Here is a 24,710-nt window from a genome sequence, read left to right as displayed (position 1 = left end):
CACTTTCCACCCTGTTAGTTTGTAGTAATACCCCTTCAAAAACAGCCCTGTCAATCAGTTTTTTGGAGAGATAACAACCGTTTTTTAAATTGAACCTTTATAGGCAAGTTAGTTAAGAACACATTTTTATTTTACAATGATGGCCTACACCAGCCAAACCTTCCCCAAACCCGGACAATGCTGGGCCAATTGTGCACCGCCCTATGGGACTCCCGATCATGGCCGGTTGTGATACAGCCGGGTTTTTCAATGGTTTTTACTATTGTCTACATTGTAGAATAATAGTGAAGACATCAAAACTACGAAATAACACATATGGAATCATGTAGTAACCAAAAAAGTTTTAAACAAATGAAAATATATTTGAGATTCTTCAAAGTAGCCACCCTTTGCCTTGATGACAGCTTTGCACACTCAAATCAAATCCATTTTTATTTGTCACATGCGCCGAATACAAGAGCTGTAGACCTTTACAGTGAAATGGTTACAAGCCCGTAACCAACAATGCCGTTTTAAGAATATACAAAAAAAGTAAGTCTCTTCTTCTTACTGGTGTCCTTTAGTAGTGGTTTCTTTGCAGCAATTTGACCATGAAGGCCCGATTCACGCAGTCTCTTCTGATCAGTTGATGTTGAGATATTTTCTGTTACTTGAACTCTGTGAAGCATTTATTTGGGCTGCAATCTGAGGTGCAGTTAACTCTAATGAACTTGTCCTCTGCAGCAGAGGTAACTCTGGGCCTTCCTTTCCTGTGGCGCTCCTCATGAGGGCCAGTTTCATGATAGCGCTTGATGGTTTTTGCGACTGCACTTTAAGAAACTTTCAAAGTTCGTGAACTTTTCCGAATTGACTGACCTTCATGTCTTAAAGTAATAATGGACAGTTGTTTCTCTTTGCTTTTTTGAGCTGTTCTTGCCATAATATGGACTTGGTGTTTTACCAAATAGGGCTATCTTCTGTATACCACCCTTACCTTGTCACAACACAACTGATTGGCTCAAATGCATTAAGAAGGAAAGAAAATCTACAAATTAACTTTTAACAAGGCACACCTGTTAATTGAAATGCATTCCAGGTGACTACCTCATGAAGCTGGTTGAGAGAATTCCAAGAGTGTGTAAAATCAAGGCAAAGAGTAGCTACTTTTGAAGAATCTCAAATATAAAATATATTTTGATTTGTTTAACACTTTTTTTTGGTTACTACATCATTCCATATGTTTAATTTAATAGTTTTGATGTCTTCACTATTATTCTATAATCTATACAATAGTAAAAATAAAGAAAAACCCTGAAATTAGTAGGTGTGTCCAAACCTTTGAACGGTACTGTATATATATCTAAACTCATAAAAAAAAGAAATGTCCTCTCACTGTCAACTGCATTTATTTTCAGCAAACTTAACACATGTAAATATTTCTATGAACACAACAAGATTCAACAACTGAGACATAAACTGAACAAGTTCCACAGAAATTGAATAATCGGTCCCTGAACAAAGGGGGGTCAAAATCAAAAGTAACAGTCAGTATCTGGTGTGGCCACCAGCTGCATTAAGTACTGCAGTGCATCTCCTCCTCATGGACTGCACCAGATATGCCAGTTCTTGCTGTGAGATGTTACCCTACTCTTCCACCAAGGCACCTGCAAGTTCCCGGACATTTCTGGGGGGAATGGCCCTAACCCTCACCATGGCAGAACACTAACATTCCTGTCTTGCAGGAAATCACGCACAGAACGAACAGTATGGCTGGTGGCATTGTCATGTCAGGATGAGCCTGCAGGAAGGGTACCACATGAGGGAGGAGGATGTCTTCCCTGTAACGCACAGCGTTGAGATTGCCTGCAATGATAACAAGCTTAGTCCGAAGATGCTGTGACACACCGCCCCAGACCATGACGGACTCTCCACCTCCAAATTGATCCCGCTCCAGAGTACAGGCCTCGGTGTAGCGCTAATTTCTTCGACGATAAACGCGAATCCGACCATCACCCCTGGTGAGACAAAACCGCGACTTGTCAGTGAAGAGCACTTTTTGCCAGTCCTTTCTGGTCCGGCGACGTTGTTGCCGGTGATGTCTTGTGAGGACCTGCCTAACAACAGGCCTACAAGCCCTCAGTCCAGCCTCTCTCAGCCTATTGCGGACAGTCTGAGCACTGATGGAAGGATTGTGCGTTCCTGGTGTAACTCGGGCAGTTGTTGCCATCCTGTACCTGTCCCGCAGGTGTGATGTTCAGATGTACCGATCCTGTGCAGGTGTTGTTACACGTAGTCTGCCACTGCGAGGATGATCAGCTGTCCGTCCTGTCTCCCTGTCGCGCTGTCTTAGGCGTCTCACAGTACGGACATTGGAATTTATTGCCCTGGCCAGATCTGCAGTCCTCATGCCTCCTTGCAGCATGCCTAAGGCATGTTCACTCAGATGAGCAGGGACCCTGGGCCTCTTTCTTTTGTTGTTTTTCAGAGTCAGTAGAAAGGCCTCTTTAGTATCCTCAGTTTTCATAACTGTGACCTTAATTGCCTAGCATCTGTAAGCTGTTAGTGTCTTAACGACCATTCGGGAAACAGTGTTTAAACCCTTTACAAAGAAGATCTGTGAAGTTATTTGGATTTTTACGAATTATCTTTGAAAGACAGGGTCCTGAAAAAGGGACGTTTCTTTTTTGCTGATATTATGTTTATGTTATTAAAAGAGTTACATGCATTTGTTAGGGAATAGCACCATCACTCAGTGCTCCTGAAAAGCAGCGGTGTTACCGAGCATGCCGTGATGCAGACCCAGAGAGACGACAAAACTACCTTGAGACAGAGATGACAGAGAGACAGTGAAAAAGAGGATAGCAGATATCAGTGAGAGAGCGAGAAGCGTGTTTTAAGGGAAAAATGGAGAGAGACGAAGAGAGAAGAAAAGACCAGCGCAACAGCCAGGGCATCTTTTCCCCTTCCCCCACACCTCCCCCACTTCCTGAACATGACCCAATGCCAAGGCCCTCAAGGTTAGAGCAAGCTTGAAGCTGGGTACTTTAATACTTTATTAGTCAGGATCTATTTGAGCTGTGTTCACAATATTTGTACTCTATTCTATATTACTAAACATACCCATGTTTTTATTGATTGGTTTATTGATTCATTCTTTGAATAATTGATTGATTAACTGATTGGTCAATTTGATTTATTTATTTGTTTACTGATTACAATACTAATAGTTCTGACTGTGTTTTAGGCAAAGACATCAAGGTCAAAGAAAGACCAACAATACAAAGAAAAGGCTTATGAAAGAGATCAAGAAACTTCAAGCCACCTTGGAAAAAGATAAATACGAGACATTCCAATGTGTTAAGGGAAATTCCAAATCTCCTCACTCAAGTGAATGCCATGCTGAGGCATCATCCTGTCCATCCAACCATTAGAAGAACCCTTCTGTTACACTCATCATTGCTTGAAGACATTAGAACTAAATATCGCAACACCAGAAAAGGAGAGGCAGATGATTGCAAGAGTAACTATTGGGAACATGGTGAATAAGAACCGACTAGGTTTTCCAAAGGAGAGGGCTGGATTGGATGGATATATTTGTACCTTTTGTGTGGACGAAGAGAAACTGTACAACTGCTGAATCCAAGAAGGGATGATGTGAGTCACATGACTACAGGGAGGAAACAAACAGAAGATGCAAAAAAGGTCGCAGGCAGACAATGAAGAATCTACCCAGGAAGTTCCTGTCAGAAAGTCAAGATTCATTCTTCTGCACCTTTAGGCCATTTTGGGTTGAGACACCAATGTAAAACCCACAAGAATCTCCAATTCATGGCTAACGGCCTTTACAGCCGTGGGATTTTCTCGTCCAAAAACTGCAGTGAAAAGCACAATGAAGATGCATCAAGTGAAAAGTGTGTTGCCAGGTCACATCAAGTACAGAGACATAACCTGTCTCTGCCAAAGAGATGAGGGGGTCATGGCCTGTCCCTGCTTTGAGTTTTTATTTTATTTATTTAACTAGGCAAGTCAGTTAAGAACAAATTCTTATTTACAATGACAGCCTATCCCGGCCAAACCCGGACGATGCTGGGCCAATTGTGCGCCACCCTATGGGACTCCCAATCACAGCCGGATGTGATACAGCCTGGATACAAACCAGGGACCGTAGTGATGCCTCTTGCACTGCAGTGTCTTAGACCACTGCGCCACTTGGGAGCCCACAGAAGCAGCTCTAGAAGCTCCTGATGCTCCAAGATCTGTGTGCACCGTTGAAACCCCGTGGTGACCAGAGGCCATTCACTCTCACCATATTGGACAGTGGTGTGTGCTGTCCTATGACAATGAGCCATACCCAGGAATCATAACAGATGTACATGAGGATAACATCCTGGTCAATTGCATGCACTGTAATGGAATAAACAAATTATTCAGGCTAAGCCCTCGCAAAGTATGCTGACTACCAGGTAGAATGCCTGATCCCAGAGCTTGAAGGTACATAAAAGACCACTTTGGAAACCATTTAGCTACAACTGGAGCAAAGGGACTTGCAGTATGTGGAAGGGGGATGGAGTGGAGTGGAGAAAAAGCAAGAGGGGTGGAGTGGGAAGGGAGTGAATTGGAGGAGAGGTGAGAGGGAAGAAGGGGAGGGGGGGACTTTTTAAAGGTTCATGTTTCTTTCTATGTATGAGATATTTTATAAATGCTGTTAAACCTTTTGAATAACCATTTTATTAAGCGTGAACCGTGAGCCCAGAATTGTTAGGAGCAAAATGTGGAGGGCTGTTTATCATAAAATGCCTGATTAGTGTTATTAAACTTGAACTAACAGTGATTTTCAAATGCAATCCAATTGTTTTACATGTAGCTATGTTGTTCTAATGGAATGCTTGTCTTTTAATAATATACTTTTGTTGTTTTACAATGTTTTTAAAAAGACAAAAGTAAATTGAAAATTAAATAAAAAGAAAGTGGTTCTAATTATAAATGTAATGTTTTCATAAAATATCTTTAATTGTTTCAATATTTTGTTCATTATTGTTGTTAGTTCCAACCTGTTATTGCTTTCCACCCTGTTATGCTTTATTCCACCCTGTTAGGTCAGTGTTAAAAAAAAAATCATAATTGAATAATATCATCAAATGTTACGTGTATCTTTGTGGTAACTTGTCGAAATAGAAGGGGTCAAATACATATGCAAAAATGTTGACCAAATTCTGTTGTTATTCACTCTTATTAGAAAAAATGTGGTGCAAATGAAAATAACACACGTTTCGCTCAATAATCATTGATGTATAATTATTTGAAGAAAATAAATTAACGTAATAGAGTAAGGGACTTTGAATGTCTTAAATCTAAATCTAGATATATACATGCATTGTTAACACTTTCAGATAGTTAGGTGTATGTCCCTAACAGGTGGAAATATCCCATGGTCCATGTATGAACAATAAATCCTAATATATATATGGCGATAAGTGTCTGAGCTTGACCAATATGTTTTTCTGAAAGTCAAACATGTCATTTTTCTGATAGAATACAAAACAAATGTAAAAATATATACTTTTTTCCACTAAAGTGATGTGGTCCAAAACACACCGTATTGTAGGAATGACCCAGGTGGGATATTAATATTTACTAGCTATGTGCCACATTGTAAATTAGTAACAGTAGAATGTGTGAAAGTACACACTTTTAACTTGCACAATTGACATTGAATAGCATTTTGTGGAAAGAATTGACTAACAAAAAGTGATATCAACCTACAATACCAGCATAGACAAGCCTTCGCTTGTAGTGGTACTCTGGTGTTATCTTAACATCCAAGCAAACCCTGTCCACAGTCAAGACCGTATTGCTATCTGAACAACATGTATAATCTTAATTCATATTTTCTGTTGTCAAGCAGAGCACGAGTCGTGGTGGAGATCCTCCAGGGCCTGAACAGTGACCCACTGGACATTGAGACCCTGCGGAGGGCAGCCGTCAGCGAGGGAGGCCTTCTAACAGACGAGATCAGGAGGGAAGTCTGGCCCAAGCTGCTCAGCGTCAACGTCTACAAGTTGCCTGCTAAACCTAGTGAGTGAGAGGTTTCAATGTGAGATCCTGGATGTCCATCGTTGCGTTTGGCCATTGCCCTGAGACGTGGCTGTAGACTACCACGACCATTACACTGTGTCAGTATGCCTCTAGCTGTCTATAGTCTGTTGATGTATGTTGATTGAATGTAGCCTACTGTAACTTCATCAAATTCAGGTGACTTTTGTCAACATTGATTCATTCTGTATTCTTCAATACTGTGCAACAACGTAATGTAAACGAGCAACATTCAGGGCCTTTGGCAGCAGCACTGTTAAATATGTTCAACTGAAAACAATGGTTGAGGGGGGCGCTGAGCATTTGTTTTGATTCTAGCTAAGGATATCAGAGAGAACCACAAGGACTTCAACCAGGTGCTGCTTGACGTCAGGAGGTCCTTGAAACGTTTCCCAAGAGGAACTCACTCACTGCACCATTGATCAATGATTATTTTATTAAGATCATTATATTGTATATTAGATCTAATATAGAATATAGTTAATTTACTCATTGTGTCATTGATATAATAGAATAGAGTTAACTCACTGTGTCATTGATAGAGTAGAATTAACTCATGCACTGTCATGAATAGAATCGAATTAACTCACTCACTGTGTCATTGATAGAATAGAATTGACTCACTCACTGTGTCATTGATAGAATAGAATTGACTCATTCACTGTGTCATTGATAGAATAGAATTGACTCACTCACTGTGTCATTGATAGAATAGAATTGACTCACTCACTGTGTCATTGATAGAATACAATTGACTCACTCACTGTGTCATTGATAGAATAGAATTGACTCACTCACTGCGTCATTGATAGAATAGAATTGACTCACTCACTGTGTCATTGATAGAATAGAATTGACTCACTCACTGTGTCATTGATAGAATAGAATTGACTCACTCACTGTGTCATTGATAGAATAGAGGTAAAATGGTGCCAGAAGAAAATGGCAGCAGTATATATAAAATGGTGACAGAAGAAAATGGCAGCAGTATATATAAAATGGTGCCAGAAGAAAATGGCAGCAGTATATATAAAATGGTGCCAGAAGAAAATGGCAGCAGTATATATAAAACGGTGCCAGAAGAAAATGGCAGCAGTATATATAAAATGGTGCCAGAAGAAAATGGCAGCAGTTATACGGGCGCCCAACCAATTGTGCTATTATGTGTTTATTTTCGCGTTATTTGTAACTTATGTTGTACATAATGTTTCTGCAACCGTGTCTTACAGCAAAAAAGAGATTCGGATATCAGGACAGCGATCACTCACAATGAATTTTTCTTCAACAAGCAGGACGCACAGGATATTCTCCGAACACCCGACAAGGCCAACATCCCAGTTATTTGCAAGAGGAAGAGACGCAGCGACAGAGGACACAGAGCCGGATGCTTCGTAAGGATCCGTAGAAAGCTGCCATTACTGTCAATATCACTCGCCAATGTGCAATCATTGGACAATAAATTAGACGAGATACGATCACGAATATCCTACCAACGGGACATCAAAAACGGTTATATCTTATGTTTCACGGAATCGTGGCTGAATGATGACATGGATATTCAGCTAGCGGGATATATGCTGCACCGGCAGGATAGAACAGCACATTCCGGTAAGACGAGGGGAGGCGGTCTGTGCATATTTGTAAACAACAGCTGGTGCACAAAATCTAAGGAAGTCTCTAGATTTTGCTCGCCTGAGGTAGAGTATCTTGTGATAAATTGCATACCACACTACTTGCCTAAAGAGTTTTCAGCTATACTTTTCGTGGCTGTTTATTTATCACCACAGACAGATGCTGGCACTAAGACCCCACTCAGTCAGATGTATAAGGAAATAAGCAAACAGGAAACCACTCACCCAGAGGCGGCGCTCCTAGTGGCCGGAGACTTTAATGCAGGGAAACTTAACACAGTTCTACCTAATTTCCATCAACATGTTAAATGTTCAACCAGAGGGGGAAAAATCTAGATCACCTGTACTCCACACACAGAAATGCGTACAAAGCTCTCCCTCGCCCTCCAGTTGGTAAATCCGATCCGACCACAACTCTATCCTCCTGATACCTGCTTACAAGCAAAAAGGAAAGCAGGAAGCACCAGTGACCCGGTCTATAAAAAGTGGTCAGATGAAGCAGAGGCTAAACTACAGGACTGTTTTGCTATCACGGACTGGAACATGTTCTGAGATTCTTCCGATGGAATTGAGGAGTACACCATATCAGTCACTGGCTTTATCAATAAGTGCATCGAGGACGTCATCCACACAGTGACTGTACGTACATACCCCAACCAGAAACCATGGATTACAGGCAATATTCACTCTGAGCTAAAGGGTAGAGCTTCCGCTTTCAAGGTGCGGGACTATAACCCGGAAGCCTATAAGAAATCCTGCTATGCCCTCTGACGAACCATCAAACAGGCAAAGCGTCAATACAGGGCTAAGATTGAATCATACTACACTGGCTCCAACACTCGTCGGAAGTGGCAGGGCTTGCAAACTATTACAGACTACAAAGGGAAGCACAGCCGTAAGCTGCCCAGTGACACAAGCCTACCAGACGAGCTAAATCACTTCTATGCTTGCTTCGAGGCAAGCAACACTGAGGCATGCATGAGAGCATCAGCTGTTCCGGATGACTGTGTGATCACGCTCACCGTAGCCGATGTGAGTAAGACCTTTAAACAGGTCAACATTCACATGGCTGCGGGGCCAGATGGATTACCAGGACATGTACTCTGGACTAGAGGTCGACCGATTATGATTTTTCAGCGCCGATACCGATACCGATTATTGGAGGACCAAAAAAATGCTGATGCCGATTAATCGGCCGATTTTTAAAATGTGTATATATATATATATATATATATAGACATTTTTGTAATAATGACAATTGCAACAACACTGAATGAACAATGAACACTTTTATTTTAACTTAATATAATACATATGGGCTTTTGGATGGGTGTTCTTAAGGTGATTCCACAGGTTGGTGGTATTTTTTGATTTAGCCGTTGCTGACCCCATGCTTACATCTTTATCACAAATAAGACACCTTGCTTTCCCTGGTGCCAATTCCATGTAATAGTCCCACACTGGTGCTCTGCTTTTCTCTGCCATCTGCAAAACACACACACAGATCTGAAGTGACAATGATACTGAAGAGTCTGCTTAGGAGACAATTACTCTAAACTGTTTGAATAAAAATAGAGTTTAAGTTACCTGTGAAGAATGTTGAAAAAAAAAACTGTAATTTGTATATGCAGGAAATCCTATTTTAATAATGGACATGGTAAGAATTGACTACCAAAGTGCGAGTCATAATTCCCATGACATCTTCTAGCAAAATCTGAAAAGTGGTTCCTTCATTCATTTATTCCATAGGATATTTTTAGATTCACTTAAAATAAGGTCTGTGTTTCGTGTAGGCTTACACCACCTTGCCAATTTTATAACTGTGTAGATATCCATAGGACAAGGTAACTGATCAATATTGGCTAAATATAAACAAAGATATTTTTTTTTGTAGAGTGGATTTATGAAAATATTTTGACAAACGTTACCTTATCCTAGTGAGATTTACACGGGTATCAAAATGCAGAGGCGGTTTAAGCACGAAACACAGACCTTATTTGAAGTAGATCAAGACATTCTCTATGGAAGACATGAACGGTAAAATAACGAAGGAACCCCTTTCAAGTTCAGCCACAAGTTATTACAGGAATTATAACGCCTCGACTATTTCTCTCTAAACCATATACCTTTGACTATTACGAGCCTGCTGCTGCCTACCACCCCTCAGTCAGACTGCTCTATCAAATATCAAATCATAGACTTAACCATAATAAACACACAGAAATACGAGCCTTAGGTCAAAATCCGGAAACTATCACCTCAAAAACAAAACGTTTATTCCATTCCGTATTTTATCTAACGGGTGGCATCCATGAGTCTAAATATTCCTGTTACATTGCACAACCTTCAATGTTATGTCATAATTACATAAAATTCTGGCAAATTAGTTCACAAAGAGCCAGGTGGCCCAAATTGTTGCATATACCCTGACTCTGTGTTCAATGAACGCAAGAGAAGTGACACAATTTCACCTGGTTAATATTGCCTGCTAACCTGGATTTCATTTAGCTAAATATGCATGGTTAAAAATATATACTTGTGTATTGATTTTAAGAAAGGCATTGATGTTTATGTTGGTGCAACGACAGTCATTGATTGATTGTTTTTTATAAAATAAGTTTAATGCTAGCTAGCAACTTACCTTGGCTTACTGCATTCGCATAACAGGCGGGCTCCTTGTGAGGCAGGTGGTTAGAGCGTTGGTCTAGTTAACTGTAAGGTTGCAAGATTGGATCCCCTGAGCTGACAAGGTACAAATCTGTCGTTCTGCCTCGTTCCTAGGCCGTCATTGAAAATAAGAATGTGTTCTTAACTGACTTGCCTAGTTAAATAAAGATTACATAAAGGTGTAAAAAATGAATAAATAAATATAAAAAATCGGCAAAATCGGTTCCCAAAAATACCGATTTCCGAGTGTTATGAAAACTTGAAATCAGCCCTAATTAATCGGCCATTCCGATTAATCGGTCGACCTCTACTCTGGACATGTACTCTGGGCATGTGCTGACCAACTGGCATGTGTCTTCACTGACATTTTCAACATGTCCCTGATTGAGTCTGTAATACCAACATGTTTCAAGCAGACCACCATAGTCCCTGTTCCCAAGAACACGAAGGCAACCTGCCTAAATGACTACAATAGAATAGAGGTAACTCACTCACTGTGTCATTGATAGAATAGAGGTAACTGACTCACTGTGTCATCGATAGAATAGAATGGAGTTAACTCACTAACTCACAGCGCAGGTCCTAATCCAGGCACTTGTCATCTCCCCGTCTGGATTACTGCAACTCGCTGTTGGCTGGGCTCCCTGCCTGTGCCATTAAACCCCTACAACTCATCCAGAACGCCGCAGCCCGTCTGGTGTTCAACCTTCCCAAGTTCTCTCACGTCACCCCGCTCCTCCGCTCTCTCCACTGGCTTCCAGTTGAAGCTCGCATCCGCTACAAGACCATGGTGCTTGCCTACGGAGCTGTGAGGGGAACGGCACCTCAGTACCTCCAGGCTCTGATCAGGCCCTACACCCAAACAAGGGCACTGCGTTCATCCACCTCTGGCCTGCTCGCCTCCCTACCACTGAGGAAGTACAGTTCTCGCGCAGCCCAGTCAAAACTGTTCGCTGCTCTGGCCCCCCAATGGTGGAACAAACTCCCTCACGACGCCAGGACAGCGGAGTCAATCACCACCTTCCGGAGACACCTGAAACCCCACCTCTTTCAGGAATACCTAGGATAGGATAAAGTAATCCTTCTCACCCCCCTTAAAAGATTTAGATGCACTATTGTAAAGTGGCTGTTCCACTGGATGTCTTAAGGTGAACGCACCAATTTGTAAGTCGCTTTGGATAAGAGCGTCTGCTAAATGACTTAAATGTAAATGTAAATGTAAATGTAACTCACTATGTCATCGATAGAATAGAATAGAGGTAACTCACTCACTGTGTCATCGATAGAATAGAACAGAGGTAACTCACTCACTGTGTCATTGATAGAATAGAATAGAGGTAACTCACTCACTGTGTCATTGATAGAATAGAATAGAGGTAACTCACTCACTGTGTCATCGATAGAATAGAATAGAGGTAATTCACTCACGGTGTCATCGATAGAATACAATAGAGGTAACTGACTGTCATCGATAGAATAGAGATAACTCAGTGTGTCATTGAAAGAATAGAGAACTCAGTGTGTCATTGATAGAATATAATTGTTATCTCACTCAGTGGGGTCATTGATGTCATCGATAGAATAGAATTGTTAACTCACTCAGTGTGTCATCGATAGAATAGAATTGTTAACTCACTCAGTGTGTCATCGATAGAATAGAATTGTTAACTCACTCAGTGTGTCAACAACAGAATAAAATAGAGGTAACTCCCTCTCTGTGGCATTGATCTGATCAGGGGTAAGCTGATAGGTCTTTACCCATCATGGGGGGCATCTCAATATTGTGTTCAGTGGCTTTCTTAACTTGTTAGAGAAGTGGTCCCGCTTTGGGGATCAAATCAGCGGTAATTTCAAGTGCACCACGTATAGTTTTTGATAAAACTCAAACTTTAATTAAAATTGACATACAATATACTGAATTAAAGCTACACTCGTTGTGAATCTATTCACCAAGTCAGATTTGTAAAATGCTTTTCGGGGAATTCATGAGAAGCTATTATCTGATACCATGCACCCTACAAAAATACTGCAACGTCACCCAACGACAGATTTTGCGTTAGCGTCGCAAACGAAAAGGCTGAAATAAAATATAAAGCATTCATTACCTTTGACGAGCTTCTTTCTTGGCACTCCTAGATGTCCCATAAACATCATTTAGGTCTTTTTTCGATTAAATCGGTCCATATATAGCCTAGATATCGAACTCGAATACTGCGAGTAAAGAGAGAAAAATTAGCATTTCATAACGTAACGTCGTTTTTAAAAATCAAAAAGTCGACGATAAACTTTCACAAAACACTTCGAAATACTTTTCTAATGCAACTTTAGGTATTAGTACACGTTAATAAGCGATAAATGGATCAGGAAACGATGTTAAAATCTTTATCTTGTCGTTGTAGAAAAACATGTCTGACCAGAGGTCGACCAAAAATCCGGGCGGAGTCATCAGGGAAGATGTTCCCTTGTTTGGGCTATACCAAGAATCAATTGCGAATCAAATCACATGACTCTAGACAACCTGTGGCAGCTGGAGGTAGTGTAAACTCGGCTCTATTTAATTCGATTCACTTTGAACAATTGCCTGAAGTGGCGGAAGGATATATTTTTCCATTTTCAGAGAACAGATTTTCATGCACTTTTCGATGAAACGCCCGTTCTGTAAATGCCACAGGCGTGATTTAAACAGTTTTGGAAACGTCTGAGTGTTTTCTATCCACACACACTAACCATATGAATGTACTATATTCCTGGCATGAATAGCAGGGCGCTGAAATGTTGCGCGATTTTTAACAAAAAGCTGCGAAAATCTGCATGAATTCTGAACATCCATGTCCTTCTCATTAACTTATCTTTGTCCCATTATGATGACCACTGATAAAATAATAGTAATGTGGTGGAAACAGAATACAATCCAATCCTTCTATCGACCAGAGATGGGCAGTGTGTATCTGTCACATTCTGACCTTTATTTCCTTTGTTTTGTCTTTATTTAGTATGGTCAGGGCGTGAGTTGGGGTGGGCAGTCTATGTTTTGTCTTTATTTAGTATGGTCAGGGCGTGAGTTGGGGTGGGAAGTCTATGTTTTGTCTTTATTTAGTATGGTCAGGGCGTGAGTTGGGGTGGGCAGTCTATGTTTTGTCTTTATTTAGTATGGTCAGGGCGTGAGTTGGGGTGGGCAGTCTATGTTTTGTCTTTATTTAGTATGGTCAGGGCGTGAGTTGGGGTGGGCAGTCTATGTTTTGTCTTTATTTAGTATGGTCAGGGCGTGAGTTGGGGTGGGCAGTCTATGTTTTGTGTTTCTATGTTTGGTTTCTGTTTCGGCCTAGTATGGTTCTCAATCAGAGGCAGGTGTCGTTAGTTGTCTCTGATTGAGAATCATACTTAGGTAGCCTGGGTTTCACTGTTGGTTTGTGGGTGTTTGTTTCCTGTGTCAGTGTTTGTGCCACACAGGACTGGTTTGGTTTGGTTTATTTTATGTTATCGTTTATTTTTTTGTATTTCATAGTGTTCAGGCTTTTCATATTAAAATCGTCATGGACACTTACCACGCTGCGTATTGGTCCGATCCTTGCTACACCTCTTCAGACGAAGAGGAGGACATCTGCCTTTACAGTATCAGTGTCTAGACAGTGCTCTTGAAGTAAAGTAGATGATGAAAGCAAGCTATTGCCAAGTATTGAGACACTGACATCTAGACACAAGTATCTGAAACCCTTGTGATTGCAGCTTGCTTTCAAAACGTTGGTTGTTCGTAAATGTATTGCATCAGCGCAATAGATTTTGTGGCTATCTCTTCAGATGCAGTTTTGCTCGCTCCTCTTCTCCTCGGGCATGCGTGTGGACGAGAAGCACGTATTACAGGAACAGCTGATTGATAGTATCCTGATTGTCCTACAGAAGAACCCTGCGTTGCACTACTACCAGGGTTACCATGACATTGTGGTCACCTTCCTACTGGTGGTAGGGGAGCGCATGGTCATCGCCATGGTGTAGACCCTCTCTAACCACCACCTCAGGTTGATATGAGAAAATCGGCACACTTACTATGAGACTCTTTATGAATACATAAGAGCACAGACCTCCAGACCTGGGTTCAAGCAATATTTTAAATATTCCCCAAATACTTTGAGCATTTGCTTGAGCCTGCCTGTAGTGACACATGGCAGGCGTGGCAATTTCAAAACTCTTTCCTTGTACCAGGCAAGCTCAATCAAACACAGCTTAAGTATTTTAATGATTTCAAATCGTATTTGAACCCAGGTCTGTTATTATATCCCTTATTATGCGCTTAATACCCTATTCTGACCAAAGATGGCTTCCCCTCTCTATCATGGTCACATTATCCTCCTTCCCCAGCAGGGATTTCATGGATCCAACCATGGACAGCACCAAGCACATACTGAACTACCTGATGCCAATACTGGATGGTGTCACGACTTCCGCCGATGTTGGTTCCTCTCCTTGTTCGGGCGGCGTTTGGCGGTCGGCGTCGCCGGTCTTCTAGCCATCATCGATCCACTTTCATTTTCCATTTGTTTTGTCTTGTCTTCCCACACACCTGGTATCAATTCCATCATTACATGTTGTGTATTTAACCCTCTGTTCCCCCATGTCCTTGTCCAGAATTGTTTATTGTAAGTGCATGTGCATGTTTATCTGGTGGTCGACGGGTTTTGTACCCATTGATTGTTTGTTCTGTTTCCGGTGGTTTTTATTATTAAATTGCTCCGTTGTAAACACCGTTTTTGCTCTCCTGCGCCTGACTTCTCTGCCACCAGTATGCACCCCTTACAGATGGAGATAGTTGATCCAGAACTACATGATTTTATGCTCAGGTAAATCTTTGTTATTAAACATTTTAATAGACACTCTTATCCAGAGTGACTTACAGGAGCAATTAGGGTTAAGTGTCTTGCTCAAGGGCACATAGGCATATTTTCCACCGAGTTGGATAGGGGTTTGGAACAATCAACCTTTCGGTTACTTGCCCAACGCTCTTAACCGCTAGGCTGCCTGCCATCCTATGTGGATTTGTTGCAGTGAGAGAGGCACAGATCACAATTCATGTGACTTCAACTCCAAATCTGTGTCTTCTTGTGTCCTTTAGGGAAATTGGAGAGACAGTTTTCCAGATTATTTGAGAAAAGATCAAATAGCAGGTTTGAATGGCAGATAACAAGCGAGGCATGGCTGCAAGGAATACACCTTCACTTTGAAGTAATTCTACCAGTTTTCCCCAACTACAAACTCTGATTCATAGCAAGAGTTTTGAAGTTTTTTCAGTTGATAGCAGTGGAATCTATTTTGTTTTATTATGTGTTAGAATAAAACGTTCAGATGTTTTACCTTGTAATCTTGTAATAATATATGTTCTATCAGCAACATCAGTTTCTACAGTGAGCTCCAAAAGGATTGGGACAGTGACAGATGTTTTGTTGTTTTGGCTCTGTAATCCAGCACTTTGGATTTGAAATGATACAATGACACAAAGTTCAAGTGCAGACTGTCAGCTTTAATTGGAGGGTATTTTCACCCATATTGGGTGAACTGTTTAGAAATTACAGTACTTTTTCAACCAAATGTATTGGGACACCCCTTGACTTTTTCCACATTTCGTTGTGTTACAGCTTGCATTTAAAATGGATAGAGGTTCTGTGTCACTGATCTACACACAATACCCCACAAAGTAAATTTTTTACAAATTAATTAAAAATGAAAAGCTGAAATGTTTGTCAATAAGTATTCAACTCCTTTGTATATTTAAGCTTGTATGTTTTTGTCGTCTCTCTGTTGAAATCGCCCGATCCTTCTGTGACGAACAGTTTGACAGAAAGTCTCTGGTTGTGTAAGTCTCTAGTTGTCCACCAGAGGTCACCATGTCCTTCGTAGTTGTAGTAGGTTTCCTTTGTTCTGGAAGTGTTTGTTGGAATGCATACATCAGACGTACCAATGGTTGTTTGATAGGGAAATGTTATTCTTTTCTCGACTTCGGTCGAGTTTCCTAGACTAGGTTACGTGCAGAGCTGCAGGCGGTGCATGTCTAGTCTTCTCTGTTGAGTTTCAGAGGGTCTTGTAGTTTTAGACCATTTGTCACATATTCAGCCCACGCTCCAAATATACTGGTCTAGTAGTTTTAAACCATTTATCAGCTGTGTAGCCACCGCTCCACTCTGTCTGGTCTAGCCTGCTTGGTCTCATGTAAATTTCGTTACGAGTCCTTTTTAAACACTCTGGTCAAAGGGGGCGTTCCATCACGCCAGCATAATGTCTGTGCTCACCTGGGCGTGGTTACTGACTGGATACAGTTTCTCATTTAGAAGGCTAAAATCACATTGCTATCTTTTCAGAAATAGTAAATCAGTTAATATTTAATCATATAAGTTTTTCATTTTTCATTTATTTAACTAGGCAAGTCAGTTAAGAACATTCTTATTTTCAATGATGGGCCTAGGAACAGTGGGTTAACTGCCTTGTTCAGGGGCAGAACGACAGATTTTTACCTTGTCAGCTCAGGGCTTCGAGAACAATCATGTCAGATAATTTATTGTTTGGTGATTGTTCTTTAATTCCCTCCCGACCATTTCCCACATTCTTTGTGTTAGGAATATTGTTTAATTTGACAATTTTGGATGTTGTAGTTTTGGCGGGAAGAATCTCCTTGTAACAAAAGGGTTCTTTCCCTTCAATACTGCAGGCCAGGGAGAGACAGTTCCTGCAAGGTATTTACAACTGTCATAAAACTAGCCAACTTCCCCCAGGAGAGGGGAGTCTTGAAACTGTTGGTTAGCCTCCATCCAGGAGGGCAAGTCATGACAGTTATGGCAAACCTGAATAAGTTCAGGAGTAAAAATGTGCTTAACAAGTCACATAATAAGTTGCATGGACTCACTCTGTGTGCAATAATAGTGTTTAACATAATTTTTGAATGACTTGAATGATTCATCTTTGTACCCCACACATACAATTATCTGTAAGGTCCCTCAGTGGATCAGTGAATTTCAAACACAGATTCAACCACAAAGACCAGGGAGGGCAGCTAATGGTAGATGGATACAAATTTAAAAAAGCAGACATTGAATATTCCTTTGAGCATGGTGACGTTGCACTTTTGATGGTCTATCAATACAACCAGTCACTACAAAGATACAGGCGTCCTTCCTAATTCAGTTGCTGGAGAGGAAGGATAATGCATGGATCAATAACATTGTAGTTACTTCACAATACTAACCTAAATGACAGAGTGAAAAGAAGGAAGCCTGTACAGAATAAAAATATTCCAAAACTTGTATCCTGTTTGCAACAAGGCACTAAAGTAAAACTGCAAAAAATGTGGCAATGAAATGAACTTTGTCCTAAATACAAAGTGTTATGCTTGGGGCAAATCCAATACAACACATCCCTGAGTACCACTCTTCATATTTTCAAGCATGGTGGTGGCTGTATCATATTATGGGTATGCTTGTCATTGGTCAGGTCTAGGGAGTTTTTTAGGATAAAAAGCAATGGAAAAGAGCTAAGCACAGGCAAAATCCTAGAGGAAATTCTGGTTGTCTGCTTTCCAACAGACATTGGGAGGCAAATTCACCTTTCAGCAGGACAATAACTTAAAACACAAGGCCAAATATACACTGGAGTTGCTTACCAAGACAACATTGGAATGTTCCTGAGGTACGGCTTGAAAACTCTATGGCAAGACTTGAAAATGGCTGTCAAGGAGTGATCAACAATGATTTTAAAAAGAATGTGCAAATATTGTAAAATCCAGGTGTGGAATGCTTTTAGAGACTTACACAGAAAGACTCACAGATGTAATCGCTGACTCAGGGGTGTGAATACTTATGTGATTCGGAAAGTATTTAGACCCCTTGACTTTTTCCATATTTTGTTATGCTACCGCCTTATTCTAAAATGTATGAAATATTTCTCTCCCCCTCATCAATCTACACACAATACCCCATAATGACAAAGCAAAAACAGATCAACATTTTTTGCAAATTTGTTAAAAATAAAAAACTGAAATATCACATTTACATAAGTATTCAGACCCTTCACTTAGTACTTTGTTGAAGCCCTTTGGCAGTGATTACAGCCTCAAGTCTTATTGGGTATGACACTACAAGCTTGGTACACCTGTATTTGGGGAGTTTCTTCCATTCTTCTCTGCAGATCCTCTTAAGCTCTGTCAGGTTGGATGGGGAACGTTGCCGCACAGCTAATTTCACGTTTCTCCAGAGATGTTCGATCGAGTTCAAGTCCGGGCTGTGGCTGGACCACTCAAGGACATTCAGAGACTTGTCCCGAAGCCACTCCTGAGTTGTCTGTGTGCTTAGGGTCATTGTCCTGTTGGAAGGTGAACCTTCACCCCAGTCTGAGGTCTTGAGCACTCTGGAGCAGGTTTACATCAAGGATCTCTCTCTACTTTGCTCTGTTTATCTATCCCTTTTATTTAACCTTTATTTAACTAGGCAAGTCAGTTAAGAAATCATTCTTATTTACAATGACGGCCTACCAAAAGGCAAAAGGCCTCCTGTGGCCTGGGATTTAAAAAAATATTAAATAGAAAATACAATATAAATATAGGACAAAACACACATCACAACAAGAGAGGCAACACAACACTACATAAAGAGAGACCTAAGACAACAACATAGTAAGACAGCAACACATGACAACACAGTATGGTAGCAACATAACATGACAACAACATGGTAGCAACACAACATGGTAGCAGCACAAAATATGGTACAAACATTTTTGGGCACAGTCAACAGCACAAAGGTCAAGAAGGTAGAGACAACAATACATCACACAAAGCAGCCACAACTGTCAGTAAGAGTGTTGCCATGACTGTCCTGATCAGGTCAGGTTACAGGAGACCACAACCCTACAGATTATCTCTCAACCCCAACAGAGGAGGAGAGATCTAGGGGTCTGAAGATGTGGGGGTTGTATGACCCCTCACACCCCTGGTAAATCTCAGGCCACAGACAAATTCCTTTGTCCTGTTACTATGGAGAACCAGCCTCAGAACATTAAACATGAAATAAATGGACTTTGGAACAATGGTTTCCGTCAGCCACAATGGTGGTCATGACAATAGATGGAATATGAAAATGTATGTCATTTTTGTTTGTTATTAAAGGTAAATAGATTACGTTATTACGAAAACAGTGTAACGTGAAGAGTTTTCCTAGTATATGTTTGATGTTTATCCATTGTACGTTGTGTGGAAAATGTCCAAATCAAAGGGAGTGTTTTGGTAAATTAAATGTTAAGTTAGTTGTCTAAAATTGGGTTTGAGTCAAATCTAGACCTTGCCTCATTAACTTGGTACGCCCAGAGAACTGCCCTAAAGTCAGTTACGCCCACTTCTGACCCAAGGGTATAAAACCTGTGAGTATAGAATTTACAGAGAAGACTACGTGACCCAAGCTGCAGCCAAGGTCTAAAAAGTCAACGAACCCAGAACGCAACACAAGTTTGAAGACAAAGAAATCCTTTTCTACCCAAGTTACAGATGAGTAGCTGTGTCTAAGCGGGTGAATTCAAGCCGGACCCCCTTAGCATCCAATCCCAGCGAATCGTGGTATCTAAAAGGTTTCATTCCTATGCTGTGAGCTCTGAGCTACAGAGCTGTCTGTCCTCAGAAGACCCCTTCCATAGCAAGGGTGAGGGAACAGACTCCTAAGCCAAAAGGACACTGACATCGGGAGGACAATCAGAGAGGTGCGCAGGAGAAGTGCGTCATCGAGCAGCTGAACGGTCCCCTGAACGTCCACACAGAGAATCCTCAGAGGTCTACCCCACGTAATTACATCATTATATTCTGACCCATAAGAGTGGCAGTTTGGGACAAGGCTAGGGTTAGAATAAGCATAGCTGACAAATTCACCCAAATGTATATTTCTCTCGTGTACTTTCTTTTTCCTCTCTCCCTTTGAAATCCCCATTGTGGGTAACACGAGCCATAGTGTGTTGGCCCGTTATACTAAGTTCTAATCAATAGCCTATAAGGTGTTTTGTCTATGTGTATCTTTTATCATCATTTTAGCTTTTTAGTAAATAAATATTCAACTAAGATTGGTGTGGTATGAACTCATTGGTGAGACCCGGGTCCGTGCAGATTCACGGGCTATACGACGTTCAGAACGAGATTGTAAGAGGTAACTGGTTAATTAGCTGCTGTTGTAAAATCGATATTCTGATATTCTTTGAGTTAATTTGGGAAATAGAAACTCAAAAAAAACGAGTTGATTCAGTTAATCACGCAATTAGAAACTTGTAATCATTCGATGAGCAACAGTAGTCACATTAACTAATACAATGTCACGACAGTGTCCATGACTGAGTCTTTGAATGAATAGATTGAGATAAAACTGTCCAGTTTGAGTGTTTGTTGCAGCTCGTTACAGTCGCTAGCTGCAGCGAACTGAAAAAAGGAGTGACCCAGGGATGTGTGTGCTTTGGGGACCTTTAACAGAATGTGACTGGCAGAACGGGTGTTGTATGTGGAGGATGAGGGCTACAATAGATATCTCAGATAGGGGGGAGTGAGGCCTAAGTGGGTTTTATAAATAAGCATCAGTGGGTCTTGCGACGGGTATACAGAGATGACCAGTTTACAAATCAAATCCAATTTTATTTGTCACATATACATGGTTAGCAGATGTTAATGCAAGTGTAGCGAAATGCCTGTGCTTCTAGTTCCGACCATGCAGTAATATCTAACAAGTAATCTAACCTAACAATTTCACAACTACCTTATACACACACAAGTGCAAAGGAATGAATAAGAAGAATATGTGCATAAAAATATATGAATGAGTGATGGCCGAAAGGCATAGGCAAGATGCAGTAGATGGTATAGAGTACAGTATATATATATGAGATGAGTAATGTAGGGTATGTAAACATTATATAAAGTGGCATTGTTTAAGGTGGCTAGTGATACATTTATTACCACAATTTTTCCATTATAAAAGTGGCTAGACATTTGAGTCAATATGTTGGCAGCAGCCACTCAATGTTAGTGATGGCTGTGTAACAGTCTGATGGCCTTGAGATAGCTGTTTTTCAGTCTCTCGGTCCCAGCTTTGATGCATCTGTACTGACCTCGCCTTCTGGATGATAGCGGGATGAACAGGCAGTGGATCGGGTGGTTGTTGATGATCTTTTTGGCCTTCCTGTGACATCGGGTGGTGTAGGTCTCCTGGAGGGCAGGTGGTTTGCCCCCGGTGATGCGTTGTGCAGACCTCACTACCCTCTGGAGAGCCTTACGGTTGTGGGCGGAGCAGTTGCCGTACTAGGCTGTGATACAGCCCGACAGGATGCTCTCGATTGTGCATCTGTAAAGGTTTGTGAGTGTTTTTGGTGACAAGCCAAATTTCTTCAGCCTCCTGAGGTTGAAGAGGCGCTGCTGCGCCTTCTTGACCACGCTGTCTGTGTGGGTGAACCATTTCAGTTTGTCCGTGATGTGTACGCCGAGGAACTTAAAATTGTCCACCTTCTCCACTACTGTCCTGTCAATGTGGATAGGGGGCTGCTCCGTCTGCTGTTTCCTGAAGTCCACGATCATCTCCTTTGTTTTGTTGACATTGAGTGTGAGGTTATTTTCCTGACACCACACTCCGAGGGCCCTCACCTCCTCCCTGTAGGCCGTCTCGTCGTTGTTGGTAATCAAGCCTACCACTGTAGTGTTGTCTAAACTTGATGATTGAGTTGGAAGTGTGCATGGCCTGTTCATGGGTGAACAGGGAGTACAGGAGAGGGCTGAGAACGCACCCTTGTGGGGCCCCAGTGTTGAGGATCAGCGGGGTGGAGATGTTGTTACCTACCCTCACCACCTGGGGGCGGCCTGTCAGGAAGTTCAGGACCCAGGGTCTCGAGCTTAATGACGAGTTTGGAGGGTACTATGGTGTTAAATGCTGAGCTGTAGTCGATGAACAGCATTCTTACATAGGTATTCTTCTTGTCCAGATGGGTTAGGGCAGTGTGCAGTGTGACTGCATCGTCTGTGGACCTATTGGGGCGGTAAGCAAATTGGAGTAGGTCTAGGGTGTCAGGTAGGGTGGAAGTGATTTTGCCCTTGACTAGTCTCTCAAAGCACTTCATGATGACGCATGTGAGTGCTACGGGGCGGTAGTCAATTAGCTTAGTTACCTTAACTTTCTTGGGAACAGGAACAATGGGGGCCCTCGTGAAGCATGTGGGACCAGCAGACTGGGATAAGGATTGATTGAATATGTCCGTAAACACACCAGCCAGCTGGACTGCGCATGCTCTGAGGACGCGGCCAGGGTTGCCGTCTGGGCCTGCAGCCTTGCGAGGGTTAACACGTTTAAATGTTTTACTCACGTTGGCTGCAGTGAAGGAGAACCTGCAGGTTTTGGTAGCGGGCTGTGTCAGTGGCACTGTATTGTCCTCAAAGCGAGCAAAGAAGTTGTTTAGTTTGTCTGGGAGCAAGACATCTTGGTACGCGACGGGGCTGGTTTTTCTTTTGTAGACCATGATTGACCGTAGACCCTGCCACATACCTCTCGTGTCTGAGCTGTTGAATTGCGATTCTACTTTGCCTCTATACTAATGCTTAGCTTGTTTGATTGCCGTGCAGAGGGAATAGCTACACTGTCTGTATTCGGTCATGTTTCCGGTTACCTTGCCCTGATTAAAAGCAATGGTTTGCGCTTTCAGTTTTACGCGAATGCTGCCATCAACGTTTGACCTCTGTCATTGCCAACAGAGGGTATATAACAAAGTATTGAGATAAACTTTTGTTATTGACCAAATACTTATTTTCCACCATAATTTGCAAATAAATGAATTAATCCTACAATGTGATTTTCTGGATTTTTTTTCTAATTTTGTCTGTCATAGTTGAAGTGTACCTATGATGAAAATTACAGGCCTCTCTCATCTTTTTAAGTGGGAGAACTTGCACAATTGGTGGCTGACTACATACTTTTTTGCCCCACTGTACATACGACTATAATTATGATCGAAGATAATTTTCTTGGTAGATAATGCGGTCGGCATTTGATTGTAAGGAATTCTAAGTCAGGTGAACAAAAGGACTTGAGTTCCTGTATGTTGTTATGATCACACCACGTCTCGTTAATCATGAGGCATACACCCCGCCCTTCTTCTTACCAGAGAGATGCTTGTTTCTGTCGGTGCAATGCTTGAAAAAAACAGGTGGCTGTACCGACTTCGATAGCGTGTCTGGAGTGAGCCATGTTTCCGTGAAACAAAGAACGTTACAATCTCTGATGTCTCTGTGGAAGGCAACCCTTGCTCGGATTTCGTCTACCTTGTTGTCAAGTGACTGGACATTGGCAAGTAGTATGCTCGGGAGCGGTGCGCGATGTGCGGAGCCTGACCAGAAGACCGCTCCATCTGCCCCTTCTGCGGCACCGTTGTTTTGGGTGATGGACCAAACAGAGGATCTGCTTCGGGAAAGTTGTATTCCTGTTCGTAATGTTGGTGAGTTGACATTGCTCTTATATCCAATAGTTCTTCCCGACTGTATGTATTTAAACCTAAGATTTCCTAGGGTAACAATGTAAGAAATAACACATAAAAACTAAATACTGCATAGTTTCAAAGGAACGCGAAGCGAGGCGGCCATCTCAGAGGAGTATAGAATATAGAGTGCAGTGATGTGTCCTATAAGGAACATTGGTGGCAAATCTGATGGCCGAATGGTAAAGAACATCTAGCCGCTCTAGAGCACCCTTTCCTGCATATCTATAAATTACTTCTCCGTAATCTAGCATTGGTAGGATGGTCATCTGAATCAGGGTTAGTTTGGCAGCTGGGGTGAAAGAGGACCGATTACGATCGAGCAAACCATTTCTAGATTTAACTTTAGCCTGCAGCTTTGATGTGTGCTGAGACAAGGACAGTGCACTCCCAAGTACTTGTATGAGGTGACTACCTCAAGCTCTAAACCCTCAGAGGTAGTAATAACACCTGTGGGAAGAGGGGCATTATTCTTGATCCTTACTAGTCTCCCAGTCCCTGGCGCTGAAAAACATCCACCCAGCATGATGCTGCCACCATGCTTCACTGTAGGGATGATGCCATGTTTCCTCCAGATGTGACACTTGGCATTCAGGCCGAATAGTTCAATCATGGTTTCATCAGACCAGAGAATCTTGTTTCTCATGGTCTGAGAGTCTTTAGGTGCCTTTTGGAAAACTTCAAGTGGGCTGTCATGTGCCTTTTACTGAGGAGTGGCTTCCGTCTGGCCACTGTACCATAAAGGCCTGATTGGTGGAGTCCTCAAGAAATGGTTGTCCTTCTGGAAGGTTCTCCCATCTCCACAGATGAACTCTGGAGCTC

General features: G+C 41.7%; 1 pseudogene; it reads left to right on the top strand.

Annotated features, from left to right (window-relative positions):
* The first annotated feature begins 2,883 nt into the window (after nt 1-2,883).
* The window catches only part of LOC115131310 (TBC1 domain family member 20-like), a 41,431-nt pseudogene continuing 19,604 nt past the window's right edge, over nt 2,884-24,710 (top strand).

Source organism: Oncorhynchus nerka, linkage group LG7 (assembly GCF_034236695.1).
Source record: "Oncorhynchus nerka isolate Pitt River linkage group LG7, Oner_Uvic_2.0, whole genome shotgun sequence".
Classification (NCBI taxonomy): Eukaryota; Metazoa; Chordata; class Actinopteri; order Salmoniformes; family Salmonidae; genus Oncorhynchus; species Oncorhynchus nerka.
This window is presented reverse-complemented; position numbering and strand designations above follow the sequence as displayed.